Raw genomic sequence first — 18207 nt, forward strand, 5'->3', positions numbered from 1 at the left:
GAGCATGGAAATAGATTGGCGGGGTAGTTTGATGACCCTTTGGACAGGTGAGAAAGTGGAATTTGTCAGGATTGAAAGACATGTTCGTTTCATCGATCACACCAGCATCTCATCAATTTCCGATGAGTGGAGAACGGCTCAGGTCTGTCTGCTTCTTGGTGGGATTGGGATGATATATTGCATTTAAATCGAACTGACAGGATGGCCGAGAGGTACGCATTCTCGCGTCCAAGCTGTCGAGTCTGGGTTTGAATCTTGACCCAGCTATAAGCTATCATCATGCTGTTTCACAGTCAGGGTGATTCATCAACGTGTGCCGTCCCATCTGCCGGTATTTGTTGGTGGACGTTAAAGATCTGACAGTGTCCTTCATGCAGAGGAGGCGAGCTGTCGCCGGCACCCTCAACAAATTCCAAATCCCTGCCCGAATCTACAAAGGGCATTGCATCAGCGGCACAGCCACACCCTCAGCCAATGATGCTACCCCGCAGCCTTGTGCTGCATACGAACAACGACATTTTAAATGGGGAGTCATCTGCAAAATTGAATAATGGGTTTTCTAGAGTATTGGAGAGGTTGTTGATGTCCTGTATATGAGGAACAAGACTGGGCCCAAGACACTGCCCAACTAAGAGGAACATTTCTATTGCAGACACTAAAGGGTGTCCACAATTGATGGTTGCAAAGCAGGTTTATTTTCTGGATTTCAAGTTCACGCACACAAAGGAAATCATCATGTAAAGGATGGAGGGAAGATTGAAGAAAAGTCCAAGGTGGCCGCAATGTCTTGTCACCCCTTGTAAAAATTGGCATTGCCTTTTCTCATATCAGCTGACAATGCTGAAGGGTTCTCCAAGTTATACTGCTTGCATCGTTTACAGGTCGACTTTTTTGATGACCATCCTGGCAACAGATTATTCGACCAATTCGCACTGCTGACCTATGGTTGATGGCCTTTCAGTTTTGGGCATATCTTTTATGGAGCATGTTGCAAAGAGTTTATGCTGTGTCTTTTTATAGGGAGCTTCTTTGTGGAATCGTTGCTGGAAGTCGATGCACATCTCTCCCATTGTTTTCCATGTTTGTGGATGTTTGTGAACCCAAACACTGCCAACAATCCGTTGTTTAATGGTGCAATTGCTTGTATTACCCATGGTTACGTTCACGAAATCTGAAAAAAAAAGGAAACCAATTAACATTATGCACACAAAGGTAATGTCACAATTTTTACAAAGAGTGACAAGACATTGTGGCTACCCTGTAGTGCTTGCTGTTTGAACGCGACGAGACAAGGGGTTTGTGAGCAAGAAACAGAAAGATGGCGAATAAGAAGAATCAGTATGGGAGAAAAGCATTTGGAAAGAACAGTAGGGGGTGATGAAACATTTTAAAATACAACTTAAATTACATTTTGAGTTGTAAGAAAGGAGTAAGATGGAAGTTTTGAGTATTAAAAGGGAGGGCGATGAAGGAGTGATGGGGAAGAATCAGAAAAGAATGAGTCATTGGGTCTTTCTTTAGACAAAATAGTTTTTCTTTTAGAATATTCTGTGATAACATCCTATCAGGGAAAGCTGACCACCTGATGAGTGTATAAATTGCGTCACCATGATGTCGACGATAAACAGTTTTTGTATCAGACCAACCAAGAGTGCCTTACACTTGGAAACTATTGTAGTAAATGTCTGTGCCTTGGAGCAGCAGGAGCACCATGGCATATAAGTGTGAGACCTTTGTGAAGAATGATAGACTATGTGACAACAGTTTACTCTAACTCCATCTATATATTACTAAAACTCTCATCTTGTGTATATATTTACATATATATATATATATATATATATACATATATATATATATATATATGTATGTATGTATGTATGTATATGTTTGTATGTTCCCAGAATACAGCCAAAACGGTGCACGATAGTGCAAAAAATTTAGGGGCACCTTCCTCACCGTTCTCCTGCGGTGTCCAGTATCAAGTTTCGTTCAAACCAGGCAACGAAAAAAATTATGAAAAAAATCAATTCCCCATTCAGTCAAGTACCCTTCGGGAGTATTTTTGATCGATGCAAACAACCTCAGCGGTATAGTTCGTTGGAGCTATCTTCTTTTTTCTTGAATTGATTTTTTTCATTAACCGCTGTCACAACAGGAACCCAACTGGTTCACGGGTCATCTAGTCATTGCTTTAAAACTTACATTTACTGTACTTGTAATCATCCTCCTACATCCTTTGTAAAGCAATGGCCACAAGGCAGATAATTCAACAATGCGGAGATTGTCCAGGGCACTTCTTTGACACACTAGGGTGTGATATTAAAGTAGGTCAGTCGGGAGCACTATATTAAAGTTGATCTGTATATGGACACACACACACACACACACACACACACACACACACACACACACACACACACACACACACACACACACACACACACACACACACACACACACACACACACACACACACAAACACACTCACACGCCTGGGAGGGCTCTGTTTCACCTTCTGAAACCCACATATGGAGATAACCAACGACACACACCAATTGCAATGACCTCTCCTGTACTTTCTAGAACAAGTGAGACTAACTACAAGAGTGATTGAAGGTTAATGCATGTAGATATTTTAGTGTAAAATGTGCAAAAAAAAAAAAATCGCACCCATGTCCGAAGGAAATGGTTCAGTTTACCCTTTAAACCCATGACAATTACCCTTTATAATTATCTTTTATAACCCTTTAAAATCACCCTTTAGAACCCTTTATAATTCTTTTAGAACCCTTTGGAATCACCCTTTAGAACCCCTTATAATTACCTTTTAGAACCCTTTCACATTACCCTTTAGAACCCTCTATAATTATCTTTTAGAACAGTGCTTCTCAAACTATCTGATGTGGCAGACCGGCAGGTTGTTTTTTCCTATGTGTCAGGGACCGGTACCATATTTGTGCCATATTATTATTTGTTTATGATCCGAGAAAATATTGTTTGATCATCCGTAGTAATATTAATTTTTTCCCTGAAAAATATTAAAATATAATGAATATAATAAAAGTTGACTTTTTTTAATATGTATTTTGTAGTATATACATATAGACCTATCGTATTTTGAATTTGTCGGCTTAAATATATTATTTTTCAACATTTTATACATTTTCATTTTATACATACATGTTATATATTATGATAATGTGAAACTGGAAACTCGCCGTGGACCGGCAGTCAATGACTCGCGTACCGGCACCGGTGCACGTACCACCACTTTGAGTAGCACTGTTTTAGAACCCTTTCGAACTCTTTACAATTAGCTTTAAAACTTTTTAGAATTACCCTTTATAACCGTTTGGAACTACCCTTTAAAATTTCCCATTAGAACCCTCCAGAATTACCCTTTCGAATTAAACACGGTGTGTTATAATGGTTGTTCTTCTTCATTTTTACGGATGGATGGACAGATGGAAAGAAGGTCATATCCAAACATTGAAGCGGCTTCACCGCTTAAAAATAATAGTTAAATGCTAAACATTTGCACAACGACATTGTCTACCCTACACTGTGTGCCTTGGACTGACTGACAAGTCCTTTTAATATAATGATTCAGTTTGGAGCTTCATTTGCCTCACCATTGTGGAGTTCACTCTGTGTACTACCATTCTAATTCCAACAATATATTTTTTTCTTTTGAAATGTGGTAACTTTGGTAGTTGAATGTGCAAATCCTTGATGGTGGCTAATATATTTACCTGTGACATGGAACTGAAGTGTATCGAGCACTAAGTTCCTTGTGAAGGAGAACATCAACCCAACTGAAACTCAGAGGGCATTGTACTCACAGCTTGATGCAATGGTTATTTTTTTGAATACAGTCAATGCTTGTGGAAGAGCTAGAACACTGAAAAATTCAGGATGCAACGGGGCAGAAGGAATTGTACCAAGGAGTGGTGGTGGTGGGGGGGGGGGGTCACAAACAGCTGAGTTGAAGGCCAAAATAGAGGGAGACTTGGATAAAGCAATGGGTGTGGTGAGGAATGAGGGGTAAGGCAGGACACGTGGGGTGGACAAAATTGATGCAGAAAGAAACTTTCAGGAAGGAAAAACTGGAAATTTAGAAGGAGGAGGGATTGGGGTGGGGTGGGTGATAAGCTGTCTTTGAAGACATGGAGGCAAGAATGAGATTGAAGAGTATGTGGAAGTTTGTTCCACAAGTGGAAAAAACAAGAGGAACAAATGAGGGTAGGTGAGCAGTGATGCTGTATTTTGAGAGTTTCACCTCAAGGGGATTGCTGGTGGACTGAGTGTACCCTGCAGATACGGGGGGGGGGGGGGGAGTGAAGACACAGAAAGAGCAAAGGATGCGATACATGAAAAGCAGTGGTAGAAGACAGACCACAGACCTTTCTTTTGATGGTGAAGTAATCAGCCCATAGACTCCGCTTCATTGCGGGAGAATCCAATGATATTGAAGGCCTTTGTTTCCATGGTGTCAAGCTGAGCGAGATGTGAGGCAGGGGAGCCTGCCCAGAGGGGAGAACAGTGCTTCATCAAGCTATTGATGAAGGCCTGGTCGGTGGATAGGAGTTCAGGTGTGCCAAGGAAGGACTCTGTTTGACGGCGGATGTTCAGTCGGCAACTGGCTTTGGAGGCCAACCTTGAAATGTAGTTTGCCCAACAAAGATAAGAATCAAGAGAAGTGCAAGATCAGAATGGTTTGAAATATTTATGTAAATTGGTGAGAAACCCGGAGCATTTTCACATGTATCTGACCTCTGTCACTCAAGCAAGCTTTCGCTGTGTTGAACAGATTAATTTTAAATAATTTTTTCAAATGAAATTGCAGTAGACTTCGATATCAGTGTTGGAAGCATGGAAACCATAACTCATTCTTAGTTGAAATTAGTGCAAAGTAGGAAGCAAAGGACCTCTTTTCCAATAGATCTCAAAGAACCTGGGACCTCTAGCAGTCCCAGACTGCTAGATTTTCCCAGACACCCAGACCCAGACACCTTGTGATTTTCATCTCTTTAGACACCTCAAAGAACATCTGGATGGCATGAAGTTTGCGAATGAAGATGACGAAATACATGTCCTAAAATTGTTGCATGCCCTCAACAAATAGAGTGAAAGCTTAATAGGCCACATATATAAAATAGAGTATTGGATTCAATTGTACATATAATTGAATCCAATACTCTATTTTATACATGTGGCCGATGAAGTCTTCATGAGATTGTGAATATACCTTCATTTACTTTGTATATTATACCCCTCTTAAACACATCTTAAGATTCTATTTCCTTTTATTATTAATACCTGGCATTGAGCTGACAACTACGTGTCTTGTCTACAATATTACGGTACTCCGAAATCTTTTTCTTAATTAGCCTCTGCAGAATGACTCCATTGAAAGAAGTAATCCCGAGAAAATTCCCTTTATCCCTCTTTTATGCAAGTTTATTTACATTACCCCGCAGCGATAAATCTAACTGTTCAATTCAACTTCAATTCACATTAATCCATTTTATCATTTGAAAATTAATTTAAAATCTTGTAGACCTGTGGCGTTCCATCGGTTACTGCCTTTCATCTGTGCATGCCGATTCTCACTGATTGTCCCTGTTGAAGGTGAGTCTTTTAACTCGTCAGCAGACAATTTTCTAGGTTGGTGGTTCCTGCAGCCACTCTGTCTCTTCCGAACTACATTCATTTCTTTGCTTTGAAATATATTTATACACAAAATATATAGCTGATCCTGACATCCTCAAGCATATTTTGACAGACAGTTATAACCACAGAAATACATGAGAAAACTAGAAGGGCACTCGGTAGAGCGCATACATCCGCCACGCAATGCTGGATCCAGGAGAACATATCAAGCCCAATAATCTTTTTGAAATTTCATGCTTTACATCGTTTTTGGCCCCATCTCTCAATGGTGAAGAATCACTTTAAAAATTAAAAAATTCTCATATCCGGATCTGGATTCAGATCTTCACCAGAATCGAAGCAATTCATCCTTGTCACACACCCAACCTGTCCCTCAAGTTTTGGCCGAATTCGTCCACAACTTTTTGAGATATTGTGCTATATGTCGGTTTAGTCCTATCTCTCAATGGTGAAGAATCACTTAAAAGAAACTAGAAGGGAACTCAGTGGAGCGTATACCTCCGCCATGTAATGCCTGATCCACGAGAACATATGTAACATACATTTTTTGAAATATCATGCTTTACATCGTTTTTGGCCCCATCTCTCAATAGTGAAGAATCACTTAAAAAAATACATAATTCTCGTATCCAAATCCGGATTTGTATCTTTACCAAAATCGAATCAATTGCTCCATGTGACACACCCAACCTGTGCACCAAGTTTCGTCCGAATCCGTCAACAACGTTTTGAAATATCCTGCACACAAACACAGACAAATGAGAAGAGGTTGTCAGGCTGAGCACTATACTTGCAAAATCCATGAAACAAATTTGACCTAAAAAAATTGATGGTTGAATTCAATGACCAAATATACAGCTCCTCTTCAAATTTCAAGTGCATTGGATGAAAATTCACAATTTTTGAAATTCGGCTTATGTTGACCGTTTGGCCCATGTGGACCTCCAAAATAATTGGTGGTTGAATTCAGTTACGTGAAATATATATCCTCTTTAAATTTCAAGTCAATCGGATGAAAATTGACGATTTTAGAAAAAACACCTTAGATATTGACCTTGGGACTTTGTTGGCCACAAAAGTAATTGGCTGGTTTAATTCATTGACCAAATATGCAACTCCTCTTCAAATTTCAAGTCAATCGGATGAAATTTGACAATCTTAGAAAGTCGGTCTATGTTGGCCTTTTGGCCGATGTGGACCTCAAAAATAATTGATGGTTGAATCAGTGACCTGATATACAAATCCTCTTCAAATTTCAACTCAATGAGATGAAAATTGAGGATTTTAGAAATACCTCGTTCGTTGTTGACCTTGGGACTATGTTGACATTTTGGACCGTGTTGACCTCCAAAATAATTGGCTGGTTGAATTCAGTGACCTGAAAAAAAATCCTCTAAAATTTTTAATTTAATCGAATGAAAAATGAGGATTTTAGAAATCTCACCTAATTTGTTGACCTTTGGCCTATGTTGACCTCAAAAAGAATTGGCTAGTCGAATTCATTGACCTGAAATGTGAATCATCTTCAAATATCAAGTCAATCGGATGAAAATTGACAATTTTAGAAATTCGGCCCATGTTGACCTTTTGGTCCATGTTTACCTCAAAAATAATTGGCTAGTTGAATTAGGTGACCTGAAATATTAACCCTCTTCAAATTTCAAGTCAATCGGTTGAAAATTGAGGATTTTATAAATCCCACCTTAGTTGTTGACCTTGGACCTATGTTTATCTTTTGGTCCATGTTCACCTCAAAAACAACAGCCTTCTTTCTTATGACAAGTTCTACCATGTGGTGAAGTTTCGTGAAGATCGGTTTAAAATTATGACCTGTCGGTGACAAACAGACAGACAGACAGAATAAGAAAATCAACGAACCAATAGACTTGAAAAATCTTCGATTTTGCAAGTAACAAGCAGACAGAGAGGGGTGAAAACATAACCTCCTTCACCTTCGGTGGTGGAGTTTATTATCGGATCCGGGATTCGGATCTTCACCAAAATTGAATCAATTCTTCCTTGCCACCACACCCACCGTGCCCACCAAATTTCGTCTTAATCCATCCACAACTTTTTGAGATATCGTGCTTATTTTTGGCTCTGTCTTTCAATGGCGACGAATCACTTAAAAAAATTCTAGTAGCCGGATACGAATCCGGACCTTCCCCAAAATCGAATTTCATCTGAATCCATCCACATCTTTTTGAATTATTCTGCACTCAAATAAACGACAAACAGACAGGGTGAAAACATAACATCCTTCCACCTTTGGTGGTGGTGGTGGTAACTACAGTGGCACTCGGTAGAGTGCATACCTCAACCAGGCTGAACAGTTTACATTTTTTTTTATCACACTGATAGGCCTGATCCGGATTCAGATCTTAACCAAAATCGAATCAATTCATCCTTCGCGAGGGGGACACCGTATCGCTCTGAGCTTTTACCTCTTTGCCTTCCAGGCGCACAAATTATTCAAACAGTCCGTCCGAGACAAGAACACACATCCGAGACGTCAAGACATGAGACACGTCCGAGACACGAGATCCTCCCTGTAATCCCTTCCACTCCACACACGCATTTCTCCCTTCCCAACAAGCAATATTGGCCCTACATTTTGGTGAATACCCCTGTAACTGTTCATTTAATTGTCCATTTGTGCGTTTCATTTTAGTTCTTTATTAATTTGATTGATATTTGCCTCTAATATGTAGTTAAGAGAGGTTAACATCATGTTAAGGTGACCAAAAATGTGCCCTGGGAACGCATCCCCCCATTATAACACTCCGTCCATGGGAATATCTCGTCTGCTAAACGTCGTCTTACTTAATTTCACCCTTTATGGGAACATATTCATAACGTTAAGTGGAAACTTGCTCTCGAGTGTTTTAAATTAACAATTATACAATTTATTTGAGAAAATATCACACTTTGCATCAAAAAATAATTTATGAAATTTAATGTCTTAAACCATAGATAAGTCGATTTTGAGTACAAGTCGAGGTCCGGATCAGTCTTGCAGATCATCAGTCTTATCAACTCATCAGTCTTGCAGATCAGCTAAGAGGATTTTGGCCTATTCCTCCTTAAATAACTGATTAAACTCAGAGATATTTGTAGGCTTTCCTGCCTGAACTGCTCACTTCAGGTTCTGCCACAACATTTCGATTGGGTTAAGGTCTGGACTTTGACTTGGCCATTCCAAAACATCTGCTTCAGCCATTCTGTTGTTAATTTATTTGTGTGTTTGGGATCGTTGTCTTGGTGCATGACCCACTTTCTCTGAAGCTTCAGCTCATGGACGGATGCCCTGACATTCTCCTGTAGAATTTGCTGGTATAATCCAGAATTCATGGTTCCGTCAATGATGGCAAGATACCCAGTTCCTAAGGCAGCAAAGCAGCCCCAGACAATGATACTCCCACCACCATGCTTCACAGTTGGGATGAGGATCTTATGTTGGAATGCAGTGTTTGGTTTTCACCAAACATAATGTTTCTCATTTAAGCCAAACAGTTTCACTTTTGACTCATCTGTCCACAGAACATTCTTCCAATTGCCTTCTGGATCATCCAGGTGGTCTTTGGCAAACTTGAAATGGACGGCAATGTTCTTCTCGGAGAACGGTGGTTTCCTCCTCGCTATCCCCCGATGCACACCATTCTTGTTCAGTGTTTTCCTGATGGTGGACTCATGAACACTGCCATTAGCCAATGCAAGAGAGGCTTGCAGATCCTTCAGACGTTACCCTGCGGTTCTTTGTGACCTCCTGGATTATTGTACGCTTTGCACTTGAAGTGATTTTCACTGGACGACCGCTCCTGGAAAGAGTAACAATGGTGTTGAATTTTCTCCATTTGTGCATGATCTGCCTGACAGTGGATTGGTGGAGCCTAACATCTTAAGAAATGGTTTTGTAACCCTTTCCTGACCAATGAGCAGACAACTCTTTTTCTGAGGTCCTCAGAAACCTCTTTTGATCTGGGCATGACACGCTTCCACAAACCTGTGCCGTGAAGACCAGACTCTGATGGTGATGAACAAAGTTTATGTTTTTTCATATAGAGCAGATCCACCCAAACTCACTACCAATTGTCATCCCATTGATTGAAACAAATGATTGTAATCATCCCCTTAATTGAGATTATTAACCTAGAGGTTCACAAACTTTTTCCAACAAAGAAATTGAATGTTGGATCATTTTGCTCAATAAATGAATGAAAAAGTAGATTTTTTTGTTATTTGTTCAATCAGTTTTTTTAAAATCTATTATTAGAACTTAGAAGATGATCTGATCACATTTTAGGTCAAATTTATGCAGAAATGAAGACAATTCTAAAAGGTTCATCAACTTTTTTTTCTCACCACTGTAGCTTGGATAATTCCAATTACACCCCCTCCCCCCAAAGGAAGAAAATGTCAAGATGGGTGAAACATTTTTTTTTTCTCAAAACTTGATGGGATCAAACGAAACTTGCACAGGCACAACTTCAGAGTGCCCTCATTAATCCCTGAAAGTTTCAGCTTCCTTGGTCAAATCCTCTCAGGAGTAGATACATACAGACAACACACTTTCCCTCCATTATATTTTGTTCCACAAAGGACATAAGGCGGATAATCATCATGCCCTACGTAGAGCATTGGTGCTGCTGAAGCAGTTACTAGACTACAATTCTGGAAGGGTCACCACTCCGGCTCAGGAAGTCGGGCATGAATTTGGAATTTGGCCAGGGTGTCGGTGATAGCTCACCTTCTCTTCGCGAAGGACACCGTACAATCTTAAACGTGCACCAACTAATACTGGCAAATTGGACGCCCAATTTAATGTCCATCCAAGGGAGGACACACACTGATGAATCATCTTGCCTGTTTTTATTTATTCGTATGCAGCCTGTGGCTTCTTGGCTGCGTCATTTTCTGGGGGCACAGCTGTGCCGCCAATACAATGCCCCTGTTACCAGTACACATCGGGTTACTATATGTCCGGTTTTTCCCGGACATGTCCTCCTTTTTGGTCCTTGTATCTCCATCCGGCCTGGTTTTTCAAATACCGCATCTTAAAATGTCTGGGATTTTGCAAAAAAAAATTCTTTTTCATTATTAAAGGGATAAATTTTAAGATTTAGGATACTTTTTAATGTTATTTAAACGGTTAAACTATTTTTGTACATTTCCTTACAGTGATAAAATGCGCTTATGTAATGTTTGGACCAGGACAGCTTGATACACGTCTGTGATGCTCCATCATGGTGTAATGGACGTGTTGGAACATCGACACATGCATCCTCTTCCAGTATAACCTCGCAGTGAGATAGCTGGAGTCCAGTGGGATGCTCAGTCTGCAATTCAGTGTCTTTTTCTGAATCCGTACCGTACACACTTGTTTGATTTTCTTCAAGAGATGCTCACAATGCCAAAACGAAAGTGCAAATTCACTGCAGAACTTAAGACAAAATTCCCTGGTACGTACGTCTCTGTGGCAAATAAAGGTGCCATTGATTTACAATTTCATGTGGACTCGGCCAAGCACAATATTTCCAGTAATAATTGAGGATTTTGACTGGAAGGATGGTGGTTTGCAGTCAAAAGAAAATAATTAATTAATTAATTAATTAATAGAGGTCTGGAACACACCTCATGAGACTTCTGATACGATTGCTCAATACGAAAAGGAAACTCTTCAAAGGTGTCCTCCTTTTGAAAGTTAAATTTTGCCAACCTCAGGATGACAGGCTCAGCCAACCCTAGCTGGTGTTAATTCAATGGCCCAGCAAAACAGGGGCTTGAACTCAAGACTCTAGGATCTTAAGCCAAGCATCTCAACCATTAAATCAACACCAAGCCCCCCTTGCTTGTGAAACACCAGGATGGCAGTTTATAGCTGGGTCTGAGATTCAAACCCAGGCTAGACAGGTTTGTGCATACCTCCAGATCGAGGCCATCCTGCCAGCCCAAGGACACAGTAGAGACGAGAATTTATACTGCTGTGAATAAATGCAATAAATAACGTCAGTCAGCAAATTCCAGTGAATGTGGAAGGTTGCATAACATTGGATATATGAGGTCTGACGTTTGTCTGAGTAGCATGTTTCATCCTTTGAGGGTCATCACAGAACTTATCACTCTCAATGTATAAACATTTTAAGTGCTAAGTATGAAATGCGGAACTCGTTCGATGTTGATCAAGAGTGCCGGTCTTGCACCACATAGTTCATTCTGTACACTTTCACATCGATCCATGATTTCCTACGTGCTTGACAGCCATTCACCACCATAATGTACAAGTACAACCAATCTGTAACCTTTAAGACAGAATTTGAGTTTGCGTTGATCAAGAAAGTTCTGGATTTTTTTTTTTTTTTTTGCTCTTCCATCCGACTTGTTATCTCATTGGCAACCATCATGGTTTTCAGCACATGTGTATCATAGATAGGTGGGAATAAAGATAAGTTTCATGAAAAAAGAATCCAGAAACAGGACCCTGCCTTTTTGTAGAACTAAAGTTCTGGTTAAATTTGAACCAACTTATTGCAGCTTCTTTATGATTATAATTTATTTCCACTCTGTTTTTTTTCAGGTAAATGTTCCTCTAGCTGAATCGGTTTTCCTCTGGGCTTGAAGGATGGCCCATAAGTAAGCACACTCACCTCTGAGCTGTCGAGCCTGGGTTAAAATCCTAATCCAGCTATAACCTGTCATCCAGGTGTTCCACGGGCAGGGTGATTTATCAATGTGTGTGTGTGTGCCATCCCTTGGATGGACATTAAACAGGTGTCCTGTCTGCTGGCATTAGTTGGTGGACATTGAAGATCCCATGACGTCCTTCATGAAGAGGAGATGAGCTATTGCCGGCACTCCGAACAAATTCAACATTACTGTCCTAACCTGCAGAAGGCACTTCATCAGTGGCACAGCTGTGCCCTCACCCTCGGTCTACAGCCTTTTTTCTTATGTTGTCTGAAGTTTTCCTCCTTATGTTGTCTGGAGAAACATGCTTTTTTGGGGGGAAAAGAGTCAGAAATGTGACCTCATGTAAGTATTTTTTTCAATCCTGCAAACCCAAAAAGGTCTTCTCATCAGACGTATTTTAATACGTTTTGAGTCTGAGTCCAGCAACGGGACCTGAGTAAAGTCCTCCAGCATTGCCAGCAAATCCCCTCAAATACACAGGCATGTTTATAAGAAGCCACCATTTCCCTTCCAGCTCCTATTACCCGGTACATGGTGTTTGCAGGGAGCGGAGGAGGCCCGAGAGAATGAGGTGGCGATACTGGCACAGTGAAAGGTGCACATCTTGAAACCATCCAGCACTCTTTCGCAGATTAAATGCTTGTCCATGAGAAGGGAGGTGGTGCACAAGAGAGGACATGGGGTGGGTGCGGGGGGGGTTTGAGGGACAGGAGGTTCTGCAAACGAACCGATGGAAGAGCACTGCTGTGGCTCAATTATTAGCCGGGCAGGAGACCTTTCCAGTGGTCGCCGATTCCTGCTTAAACATCCCTTGCGGGCTCAACATGACGAGAGACTAATTAGGGGAAGGTAGAGATGCCGACAGCAGATAGTGGCCTAATAAGGGTAGTTTCACTGAGCGAGAAACTCCGTTAAATAAATTTAAAAAAAAATACAATCTACCCACCATTATAAACATGTCATTTTGTGTTTTGGGTTAACTGCCAGTTTTCCAGGTGTTGTGACGTTTTATAAAAAGGAAAACTTTTCAGTGAAATCCGCTCCCTATAAATTTTGATTTTGATACCTCAATACCTTGTTTAGTTTGTGCGCCGCCGCACAAGTAAAAGCCAGAAATTGTTGACTCGTTGGAGGTTTCAATATGTGGATGCAGTTTTTTCGATAACGCACTCGAGCTAGCTTAATAGACAATGGCTTAACGCCACGGGCGATTTGCCATTATCGGTTTACATGAAACCCAGGGTTATTAGGTTCAGGAGGGCGAACTCGTGAGGCTTTGCAGAGATAACCTCAGAATGTTTTTCCCCCCCATTGTGGGTTTCGCGTGGATCTCGCGTAAGCATCTCCAATAGCGCAGAGAAAATAAACGGTTTCAGGGCCGGGGTCTGCAGCGGACGAGGACTCTGCGCATTATGGGACCTGAAGATCCCCCCGCAGAGGAATTAGCATTGAATGACCAAAGACAATATTGACGGCAAGGAAAAGGTCCGTTCTTTCGGGATTTGCGATGCTTTTTTCGGTTATTTGTTTTACTAACGGAAGGTCTGGGCTTATGGGACCCTGTAAACCCGATCGCATCCTCTGGGTAATCTTTCGTAGCGCATGATGCATCACTATATAGCTATGGTATGAAAGGGAGTTCCTAATAAACAAACAAATAGGAAACAATTGCTGCCATCATTGTGTTACGAACTATCAATTTTAGGATTTTTCTTATAACCTCGAATTTTCAGCCCACAAACCATGTGTATATATGTATACGAGTGCTCATGGAGAGAGAAGAATGGACAGAAAACATCGAAGATTGCTTAGCAGGCCGTATTTATACGAACTCCCATCATTGCTTGGAAAAATCAGACCAACTAGGATGTAATGCTGGTCAAAAATGAGGTCCTGCAAACCTATCAACTGTGCATGGGTTTAGGGTCAAGTGCATCCAATGGCAAGACCCTTCAGGAGTAAGAATCTTTCGTTTATGTTCCACACAAGGATATACTGGACAAGGATCTTTGAGGCAGGATTATGCCATTCGGCCCATCATGTCTGCGCTGCACCAACACCAGATGCCATCACCGATCCACACACAAGCTACTTCCAATACAAATCCTGCCAATATCCCCATACCATACCCCCATCCTATCTCCAAAATATATAGGTAGCATGTGTCACATTTGTATGTATTTCCTCAAAAAGTTTTCTTTTTTACTGCAAATTATAGACACGTTGAAGCCACAACCCTCCTGTTTCAAGTATTATTCACAATGTAAAGTTAATTTGTTTGGTCACCTACTATTGCACAGCCAAATAAGAGTTTGTTGCCAACCAAAAACTGTGCTGTGATGATAGAAAAAGGGTCTCGTGAATGTCGAAAGCTAGTTTTAAATGTAACCTCAGAAGCAGCTTCAATACAAATGATGTGCAGCTAAACCTGGCTATCAATTGTTGTCAATACAGTATTGTTGTGCAGGGTAAGATGGCAGGCAGCTGGCTCCAGCGGCTCCAAATGAGCAACTCATCATGTGTACTACCATGTTATACAGAACGATCAGGTCAGTACTGCTTGGGGACGACAGCCTGGGCAAGGCTATCTGCATGGACCTTCACCTCCCTCATGGTGCTTTGAAGAGGGAAAATATACGTCCCATTGTTTAAGTGTCACGAAAAATGAGCAACTTCCAACAGTCCATCACCAGAAAGAGCAATGAGAGATTGCAGACTCTCACCAGCACTTGTTTTGTGTGGTGGTGTTTGTGTGCTGGAGTGTTTGTGTGGTGTGTATATGATGCTTTGATGAAAGTTTAAGCTCATTCAGTGGACAAACAGACCTTTTTGGTTTTATTGCATTGATTCACGTTACAATCGTATGTATTTTATAGACGTAAGTACATGCATATTTTATAGACGAGTACATCCGGGGTGTGCTTGGTTACCAAATTTCTTGTCGAGTGCTCGCCAAGTGGTTTAAGCACTCAAGCAAGCACTCCAACAAAACTGTAGATAAGGAATGGCTGGCTTGACAAGCGCTCGCTCGCTGCTTGGTAACTGAACAGACCACTCCTTCCGGATGTGGCAGAGGGGTTCATGTTGTTGTCATTATTATTAATGGCAATTATTATTTTAGCATTACTATTGTTTATGTTGTAATTATCATTATTATTCACAACAGTAGCGACTGTTTAAAAAGGTAATCACATGTGTTTGTGGTATAAAATATATTTTTACTTCTCATAGGTGTGCCCCACGAAATGCCACAATAAGCTATTTATCCACTTTAATGCGGCATTTTAGGGAGGAGGGGGAGGGGGGGGTAATAAATTAAGGTGTTACAAATATTAATATTGTTTTGTAATCATTATTGTTGTCATTACTTTTGTTATTAGAAGCGGCCTTTGGAAAAACGCTACAATAAGTTATTTATACACCTTAACACAGCGTTTGTCCAAGGCAAAAAAACCCCATGGGGAGAGAGGCAAATTAAGTCGCTACAACCTCCATCGTGTGACCTTTAAGCCCCATGGGAGGTTTGGTTGATATTGGATAACTCATGACCGAATATATCACGGTCAGACAGACAGCCAGACAGACCAAATTGAGTATTTTAGTATGACTAGAACGGAAGACCTGTCGCTTCACTGATGGGAATACCAATATTTACATAATTGCGAAGAAAAAAAACGGTTGTTGTTAATGGAAAATATAACTATCTGGTGTATAGATACCGGTTGAGCTAAACACTCAGGGAGTGATAAGGGGGAGAGTGCCAATGGGATATTTATCACAGACTTTTTACATGCTGAATTCTGAATAATCCTGCTATGATTAATGGACCGGTGTTTGTCACGCTACTCCTTATACAGTTCTGGGATGATTCCAGTGCAGTGAGGTGTTTTGAATTATAAGCAGTCGGTATGTTTTTGCTTAATGCATGTAACCCGGGTTATTTCTCTTTTTTGCCTCGACAGAGCCGCCAGTTGCCTAGACACCACCCAAGTAAAGGTACGTATCAGAAGAACATGTTGAATGCTTGGAATAAGATCACCCGTAGGGCAGGTACTCTGTCTGCTAGTATAAACCAACACACTACGAAGAAGATCAAAAAAAAAAATATATATATATATATATATATATATATATATATATATATATATATATATATATATATATATATATATATATATATATATATATATATATCACCCAACCCCCTCCTTTCCTCTCTTCCTTCATTTGATCACACTGTCTGGAGTACAGATAAGGACAAGTCTGAAGACAATGATTGTTCATGAGCGGTATTTGACCATGTATATTGTTTCAGAAGTCAAGGATGAAACAATGTGATAGTTTTTGATCAGGTTATAAAAATGATCAACATGATGTGGTACGAGTGACAGGTCATTAGCTGCAAAATGTCGAAAACCCGGTTTCGTTCAACAACTTTCAAAATTTGACCTATGTATAACCTTTAAAGGTCACAAAACAATGTTGTGGACATTAAAATAAGGAAACAGGATACGTGCTATAGCTTATTGGAGTTAGTTCGTCGAAGAAGGTCGAAAACCCGGTTCGATTCCCACAAGTTTGAAAATTTGACCTTTGTGGCCTTTAAAGGTCAAAGGTCAAGGATTATGACCTTTGGTGCAAAACTTCCTCTGGAACATTCCAGGAACAATTTTTTTTTTTTTTTTTTTTTTTTTTTTTTGTATACCTTGGTCGAGGCTCGTATGAGAGCTAACACACAACTCACAGCAATGAGGCATGAGACAAGAGGGGTGGGAGTGGAAGGGACAAAACATTGGGGAACAGACACAGGTGAACTGTGGAAGGGAGAGGGATGGGGATGGGACGGGGAACATGGCGAGGAGAAGATGGACATTACAGGGACTTTCAGGAAGGAAAGCAGGAGAATTGAAGGAAGTGGGCATGGGTGGATTATCGGGCGTAGAAAAGATCGAGGATTTGGATGGGGGAAGATAAGAGGTGGTGGTGAACAGCTGTTTTGAAAGCCTGGAGGGAAGAATGGGAAAGAATAGAGTGAGGAAGTTTATTCCAAAGGCGGGAAAAAAGAGGAATGAAAGAGTGAAGATGAGCAGTGATTCGTGATTTTGGTAGTTTTACCAGAAGGGGGTTGTTGGCGGACCTTGAGCGCCCTGTGGAAATGTGGTTGGGACAAATCGCAGAGAGAGCAGGGGGGCAAGGCTGGAGAGGAGTCGGTAGAAGACAGAAAGACCACCGACCAACCTGCGGTGATTGAGTGAGAGGCCCAAAGACTCAGCTTCATTGCGGGAGATGCCAATGATCTTAAAAGCCCTGGTTTCGACAGCGTGAAGTCGAGAAAGGTGGGAGGCAGGAGCACCAGCCCAGAGGGGAGAGCAGTACTCCATCAGGCTACGGACAAAAGCTTTGTAAGTAGTCAGGAGCTCAAGAGGGCCGAGGAAGGACTTTGCACGACGGAGGATTCCCAGTCGGCGACTGGCTTTTGAGGCAAGGTTGGAAATGTGACTTTCCCAGGAAAGGTCATGGCAGATAGTGAGACCCAGAAGCTTGAAAGAAAAGACTTCTTCCAGTGGATTGTTGAGAAAGTGGATGGGGGGGTTTTGTAAACGGTCCTTTCGAAGAGACATAGTGAGAGTGTGAGATTTGTGTGGATTGAAAGACATGTTCCACGTGTTGGACCAGTTTGTGATTTTATCCAGATCTGCAGTGAGCGAAGAAGCTGCTGCTTGCCGGTCTGAGGGATGACAGATGGTACGGCAGAGGGTGGAGTCATCGGCAAAGAGAAATAGAGGATTTTCCAGAGAGTCCGAGAGATCATTGATGAACGTTATATAGGCTATATGGCATATA

General features: G+C 41.0%; 1 long non-coding RNA gene across 2 annotated transcripts in view; it reads right to left on the reverse strand.

Moving 5' to 3' along the window:
• Positions 1-680: 680 nt before the first annotated feature.
• The window catches only part of LOC147017920 (uncharacterized), a 76254-nt gene continuing 58727 nt past the window's right edge, over positions 681-18207 (reverse strand). For both annotated transcript variants that reach the window (XR_015062773.1, XR_015062774.1), the window contains exons 2-3: positions 6330-6414; positions 681-1171 (exon numbers count right to left, since the gene is read on the reverse strand). This is a non-coding gene — a long non-coding RNA (uncharacterized LOC147017920). The remainder of the gene's footprint in view (positions 1172-6329; positions 6415-18207) is intronic.

This window comes from Eptatretus burgeri, chromosome 10 (genome assembly GCF_056783735.1).
Source record: "Eptatretus burgeri isolate ZD-2024b chromosome 10, Ebu_testis_v1, whole genome shotgun sequence".
Classification (NCBI taxonomy): Eukaryota; Metazoa; Chordata; class Myxini; order Myxiniformes; family Myxinidae; genus Eptatretus; species Eptatretus burgeri.